The sequence below is a fragment of the Gadus morhua genome, chromosome 16 (assembly GCF_902167405.1).
Source record: "Gadus morhua chromosome 16, gadMor3.0, whole genome shotgun sequence".
Lineage (NCBI taxonomy): Eukaryota > Metazoa > Chordata > Actinopteri > Gadiformes > Gadidae > Gadus > Gadus morhua.
In genome coordinates this window covers 14,031,522-14,039,021 of record NC_044063.1, presented here as the reverse complement: position 1 = coordinate 14,039,021, position 7,500 = coordinate 14,031,522, and the positions used below count along the sequence as shown (strand labels likewise).

At 48.0% G+C, this 7,500-nt stretch overlaps 1 protein-coding gene across 1 annotated transcript in view; it reads left to right on the top strand.

The window, feature by feature from the left end:
• The window catches only part of pitpnm3 (PITPNM family member 3), an 89,441-nt gene that overhangs the window by 34,761 nt on the left and 47,180 nt on the right, over window positions 1-7,500 (top strand). The gene's annotated exons all lie outside the window — the stretch shown is intronic.

The following is a 7,500-nucleotide window of genomic DNA, read 5'->3' as shown; positions in this document are numbered from 1 at the left end:
ATCGCGTCGGTACAGTAAGGAGGTTCATAGAACCAGGTGCCGAGCACTAAGAATCACTGGGTTAACCCATTCCTTGGATACAGCAAAGATAGCTAAGATAAGATCCTACACGATGCCAAGTACTATTTTTAAGTGCCAGGACGTACAACATACAATAAGTGCGTACATTAAGTGCCAGGACGTACAACATACAATAAGTGTGTAAGAGGGGTGTGGGGGGATAAGGGGGCGATATGCAGAGTCTAGTTGAACTCTGAACAAGTGAGTCTTGAGTCTTTTGTGAGAGCTGGTGAGCAAGGGAAGGAGAAAGACACAGAATATAAATCTCTCGATTCAGCTAGATTGAAAGGGCGCTGTTGGCATGGGAAGTGAGGGAAGCAGAAAGTAAAATTATGTCTTTCTCTGTCTCTATGTACTCGAGGAACTCTCTCTCTCTCTCTTGCTTGTTCCCTTTCTGTGTTTCTCTCTGGGCGCCATCGCTCTCATTCCCCTCGCCGGTCGATCTCTCAGTATTGTTGTCTCTATCCATCTCGACCACTGTCTCTCCATCCCTCTACTCCACTCTCTCTTGTTCAGGAGTGTCGCTTCGTGACTCATCGCGGTCGTGTTTGCGGACTTTCTGTTTTCTTTCTGAATTGAGTTCAACCGATTATTTTACAACATTTTTTGTTGTTCTCTCAAATCCATGTGTTCATTTATTTGCATATTTTTCTGGTTAACTTTCCCATCATGGAAAGTAAAATGCTGCTTTACTTTGGGGGTGTTCACGAGGGGATGCATTCAGCCCGGTGACGTCCTGTTGTAGACATTTTGAGGCACCGTTGAACAGCAGGGATGGAGTTTAATTGACCCTGGGGAATACCGACCGATGATTCACCTGCCTTACCTACAGAGCCAGATGGTCAAAGGGAATCCCACATGAAGGTTAATGAGGAGAGAATATCGCCTCGGGATACCTAAACGGACACACGGACACACATACACACACACAAACACACACACGCACACACACACACACACACACACACACACACACACACACACACACACACACACACACACACACACACACACACTAACACACACACACACACACACACACACACACACACACACACACACACACACACACACACACACACACACAAACACACCCACAGCAATGTTAAAACACATCATTTCTTTGCCACAATGAACATGTGGCCCGTGTGGAATGCTCATTTCCCCGCTGCTGCTGCTGTTTTTAATTGCTAACTCTTCCCATCAGTTAAAGTTACGGCCGCTGGGAAATGCCATTACCATCTCTCTCTCTCTCTCTGGAGGTTGGAAGGATTTGTTGTGATTGTTGGCTATAATCTGTTCCATCTACTGAGCTAATACTTGTGCTCTTTTGGATGGAAGATGGAAATTCTTCAGGATCAGAAGGTGTCTAAACATGATTGCCTAATCGTCCTCTTTCGAGTTCCACTGGTTAAGTAGGGCTTCCAATAGGCAGGAGTGTGGGTTTGATTCCAACTGGAATCAAACCCATGCTAGCAGCCACCCATGCTAAGAACGTGGTCCAGGGACCCAAACCCTGCATCGGGAATGATCGAGGACTGAATTCCAGCATTGTTTTCGTTCTTTGACACGTTAAGAGTTCTATTTCGTACCCATGGTGATCTTGGAAAAACGACTCAGACTTCGTTTCATCCAGAGCTATACGTTGCGGAGTGAGCAACCTTACCGGGCAAACTGGTGGTCTATTTCCTACCCATTGTGATCTTGGATAGTGATCTGCAACTCTTCCTCCGAGAGATTGTCTAGTATACGACCCATACCCCCTTGCTCCCTGGAACCTTTTCACCAAACCTGATCCGTTCCAGTGCTCCTGGGTCAGAATTTGTCACGTCCTTTTACCAATCAAGCAGTTACTAAGAAGCTTGTATCCCAACAGTGAATTGAGATGACTTCGCTCTCTGAGACAAATCAGGCTGCAGACATGGGGATACAAACCCAGTACCTTTTGTCTGGGAGACAGTGATGAGGACCCTATCTCCTCGGTCTTGAACTGGAAACACTGTAGAGATGGTTACCGTGTGTAAAAGACGTGGGTCGGAGAAAGCGTAACAGTGCTAGGACGTGTGGCTAGGCGTCAGGCCTGTCCACTATCGTCCCTGAGGGATTCAGACTCAGCCCTCATTTCCTCCTGCAGGCATTAGCCCCAGCAGCTTAGTCCTCTCCACTCCGCTCTCTGAGAAGCTGCCAATTCCCATAATCAAGCGGGTGTATTTATCTACTTGTGCTGTGTCTCGTCCTTCCTCGGGCCAGCCTGAGCTCATCTCCACAGCGTTCCAGACGCAGGGACTGCATTAGCGTCGGTGAGGTCTGGGCCTGTGCAGAGATGCAGCTACCCGCTGATCATCTATTTCGACGTGTCTGGCTTGGAGAGCGATATTCAGCAGTATTGATCCCCCTTCATTAATATGCTGAGGCTCTTCCCAGATCATTCAGCCATGGCCTGGCTGTGGAGACACAGGGCTGGCGGGCGGGGGTCTGGGGTTCTGCCGGGGGCTACTGTGGTGTTGGCAACAGGGGGGGTTGGGACTCGGGGGAAGGGCAGTGTGACCTGATTCAGCTCAGAGGGTCGACATCATTTTCTGCTTCTTCTTGCTGTCACTCATCCACTCTTAAAATATAGAAAGGAACCACTTCCACTGGGGTCCCCCGAGGACTGAGGCACTGCCACACGTGCCGGTCCCCCTTGTGAACGCAAGACACGCGGCCGTGCACGCTTTACAACCCAGGCACATCCGAGAGCACGAGTGAACCGACGCACAGAAGACGTTGATCTCCATGTTTAATACGACCTTGTGGTTTAATGACAACCTTTGTGTTTTACACGACACAGGAGATTAACGCCATCACATGACACAGGAAGTAAACGTGATCATATGACATAGGGGATAATCGTCATCACATGACGAACAAGAGGAGAATAACTTGTTGGAGCATGAGGAGAGGATATTAGCCTCTTCGCTGTTGCAGTAGTCTGGCTGAACGGAAGTGGACAGCGTAGCGTCGAATTTCACCGCTAATCCTCCCCTTCTGGTTGCTGGCATTTCCCCCAGGCACTATTTTGCATGGACACCGCTGCTGCTTCCCGGGCTTAGCCCCCCCCCTAGACGATTGTGATTGGTTTAAAGAAATAGAAACAGGCCCGCCCCGTCTATCCATTTCCCAACGGATAGACGGCTCGAGGTAGCGTGGTTCCGGACCATTCTACTTGCTGTAGTTTGGTCTGGCTTTGCGAGACTACTGTTGCAGAGAAGTTTGAGAGACACTACTGATTACACATCAATAGTAGGGCAGCACGATATATTGTTTTCGTATGTGAGATATTGGTATTTCTGGACTTGTGATATTAAGAAAATATCGTGCTGCCCTAATCCATGGCCACAATAATCAACAGGTAATAAACACTGCAAACGTGCTTTTCACTGCTTGACCACAGGATGGGAAAACGTATTTTCCTGCGACAATGTTTCAAGTGTGGACTTTACACAGCAGCGAACTGAAGATGAACCAATCGTCTCCGTGGTGCGACCGTATATCCACACACAGGTTCAGCATCAAACTCCCTCATACCCATCGTTTAGTGTGGACCTTACGCCCTGACTGAAGAGAGCAGCGTATACAAACAGCTGATGCAACAGGCTGCCTCGCCCGTCCTCCTGACCCCCAGACCCTTCAACAACAGCACACTCTGGCTGCCTCGTTCGTGCTCACAGAGGTTCTGCCTTCATACACCAACGCAGCAGTAAACAGGACGCAGTAGCTGAGCAGCGCTGGCTTCAGTTAATGCCTCAGTGTGCCTCTAAAAACAGCTTGACGATTGCCGCTTTGGAGTTTGACTCTGTGTGCCAGAATCCACTTTAGAGGCAAGCAGCCATTGTGCCGGCAGGGTGGAGTGCCCCTGTTGCATGCTGGGAGTTGCGATGAGTGGGAAATTAACCCCAAGGTGCGAAGGTGTGGGGAACTCTTAACGCGTCAAAGAACGAAAACAATGTTGCATATGAACAAGGTCTCGCTTGAATTCAGTCCTTGATAATTCACAACGCAGGGTTTGGGTCCCTGGAGAATCGATGGATGTTTTCAGTGTGTGTTCGTGTGTGTGTGTGTGTTAAACAAGACCGAACTGCTCATTATGAGCTCCGTCAGCTAATGAAGAGCCATGCCAGGGCAAGGGCGATTCACACTCACACACACATGGGAACACAAACACACACCAATACACACACTCTGTGAAGCACACACTCAAACACAGACACGTATAGAAACACCCACCCACACACCCCATACACACACCGAACACTTAGAAAAACACACAATAAACACACACACTCACACATAGAAACACACACACACCCCATACACACAGAGATACACTTAGAAACACTTACAAACCCAATACACACACACAATCACACAAACATACACACACACACACACACACACACACACACACACACACACACACACACACACACACACACACACACACACACACACACACACACACACACACACACACACACACATACATAAATAATATCCCATCCCAAATCCTTGTATCACATCCAATTAAGATGTAAAAAAAACTATTCAGAAATTGATTGATTTTGTTTCAGAGCCACTGGGCTCCATTCCACACACACTGTGTCTGGAATAAACAAACACAAGAACAGACAAAAGAATTACCGAACACTGGCCCAGAGTACCATGAACCGTACACAGTCCTCCTCCGAGAGAGCAGGAGTCATGGCGCAGGGCGGCTCACATCTCTTCACTGCACGCCATCTTCTCCATGTGCGGCACCGGAAGGGTTGCTAGTTCGATCCCAGGCTCTTCCTAGCTCAGAGTGTCGAGGTGTCCCTGAGCAAGGCACCTCACCCTAACCGCCCCCGACGAGCTGGCTGTCGCCTTGCATGGCTGACACCGCCGTAGGTGTGTGAATGTGTGCAGGAATGGGCGAAGGTTAGGCAATATTGTAAAGCACTTTGTGTGGCCTCGGTTAGAAATGCGCCGTCCGTTTAGCATTTATCATTCAAACAGTGGGACGGCCTCGCTGTTATCTACAACCAGGGCCAGGCAGACGTTACCCTCTGAGACAGAGGCTCTTAGCGCCGACGGCGCGTCCTGGAATGACCCAGGCCAGGGCGAGCGCGTCATCGAGGCCGATGCCTAGAAACGAGCAGAGCAATTAAGCGAGGCAGCACCAATTAATTCATCATTTCTTCCTCGCAATCGACATCAGGCACGAGAATCAGGGCAAGGGTGGGTGGCAGGGTGGAAGCGTGATGGGGTGTAGCTCCCTCCCTCTCCCCTGATCTCTGGATCTCCCACGCAATCTCTGCCTTTTCCTCTGCCTCCCTCTTTCTCTTTCTCCCTCCCTCTCCCTTCTCTCTCCTTCACTCTTGCCCTCTTACTTTTTCTCCCTCCCTTCTCCTCTCTCCATCTCTCTGCCTCCTTTTCCCTTTGTCCTCCTCTTTCTCGCTCTCTTTCTCCCTCTCCTTCACTCTTTCTCCCTCCCTCTCCTCACTCTCTCTTACTCCCTCTGTCTACCTCTCTCTCCCTCCCTCACTCTCGTCCTACCCCAATCTCTCTCTCCTACTCTGTCTCTGGGCTGAGTTGGCAGAGCTCCCCTTGTCCCATTGAGAAGTCCTTATTGGTTGAGTCGTCCTACTCATCCCCACTTGGGCCTTGTACTTACTGCAGTATAAGCACCAGTAATGTAATGGAGTCACTCAAGCCCCCCTTCATATATAGGGCAGCAGTGAACCTGCCATCTTGGAGTATCTCAACCATCAAACGAACAGCTATAGGAGGATATACTGGAAAGGAGGAAATGTCAGGCATGGCCAGACTTCTGAAGTGACGCCCTGGAAGTCTGCCTCCTCAGACACTGATGTGTTATGAGTGTTATCAGCGTCACATTAGGAGTGTGGATTGGATTGTTTAATCGGTGGTTAAGTACAATGACGATCCATACACACACTTGAGTTTAAACAATTGGCTTGGCTGGCTTGGTTCTATAGATAGAGTGAATAAGTGAGGGTTGATCAGTGACATACTACGTATCACACATGTTAACTGGTTGTCTGCAAAACATAGAATGCAAAACTCAATATGCAAGCCGTAATTATTGTGAAAGTGAGCTGAGAGAAATGGGAGGAGGAGGTGTTGGAGTAAATACCTGTCTCCCTACAGGGGGTCATTTAATGAATGTACTTATTACTAGCTCTGCCATCATTGTAATAATTATCTCCTAATTATTCCAAACATTCATATTTCGGGGGATTAGAATAATTATATACAGTGTCCTATGAGTAACCATGTGTGAAGCTCAGATTTAAGGCTTTCCTCTCTTTCTCTTTCTACCTCACTCTTTTACTCTCTCTCTCCATCGCCCTCTTTCTACCTCGCTTTATTTTACTCTCTCTCCGCCTCACTCTTTCTAACTCACTTTATTTTACTCTCTCTCTTTGTACCTCACTTTCTTTTACTAATCAAGCTCTGACTATGGCTGGCCTGAGCCTCCCTCCTCCTCAGAATGAGCTAGATATATTCTCCGCCCGGCGACAGCAGACACAACTCAGCACAGTTAGCCCTGTGAAACCACAGCCTCTGAATCAAAGGAATAAGGAGGTCTCTCTGCAGGTACGGGTCAAGAATGAACAATAGTTGTTGTAGCAAACGTCAATACCACACTCCACCTAGGTGACTTATTTTGGGCTTCTCCAGATAACGGACGCAGGGTGGTGGTGTTAAAAATCGAGTTCATTACAATTGTTTGATATTGAACATGGCAAGGGTGCTCCGCTGCCATGCAGTAGATCTCCTGGATGTGTGTGGTGATGGCTGGTTGAACCTGTCTGGTGGGCAGCAAAACCCAGCCACTGACTCCAGTCAGACACGGCCAGGTGAGGCTGCTTAAACCAGCAATCGTCCACGCACACTCCCACAGTTGTCTTTGAGTGGAAGAATCTACCAGCCAAGTGTTTGTTTTGGTTCGTAACCCTGAACTCTTGGATGTTACATTTAGACCCATAGTTTTGAAGTCGATAACTGTTAGCCTCCCTGATTCGTGTGGTTAGTGTATTATTAGTAATGTATTAGTCCTCCTCATGTATTGTGTTGTTTTGGCCGCTCTGCTTGAACTGATTTAGATTGTAAAGCACAGGCGGTGTTGCTGGGTGAATCAATTTAACTTTGCTTCCTTATGTTATTGAAATATACAATATCCTGATTCACGCACTTTGAACACGTCAACGTTTTTCTGGAATTAATCAAATTCATCGCAGGCGCTAAATCCAAGCAGATTGCTGATTCCCTGCCTCTGCGTCTCTACGTTAAAGGTCCCATGACATGCTATTTTATGTATTCCTTAATATAGGTATTAGTGGGCAACTAACACAGTATTCAAAGACGTTCCTGAAATTCAGCCGTGGTGCAGAGTTA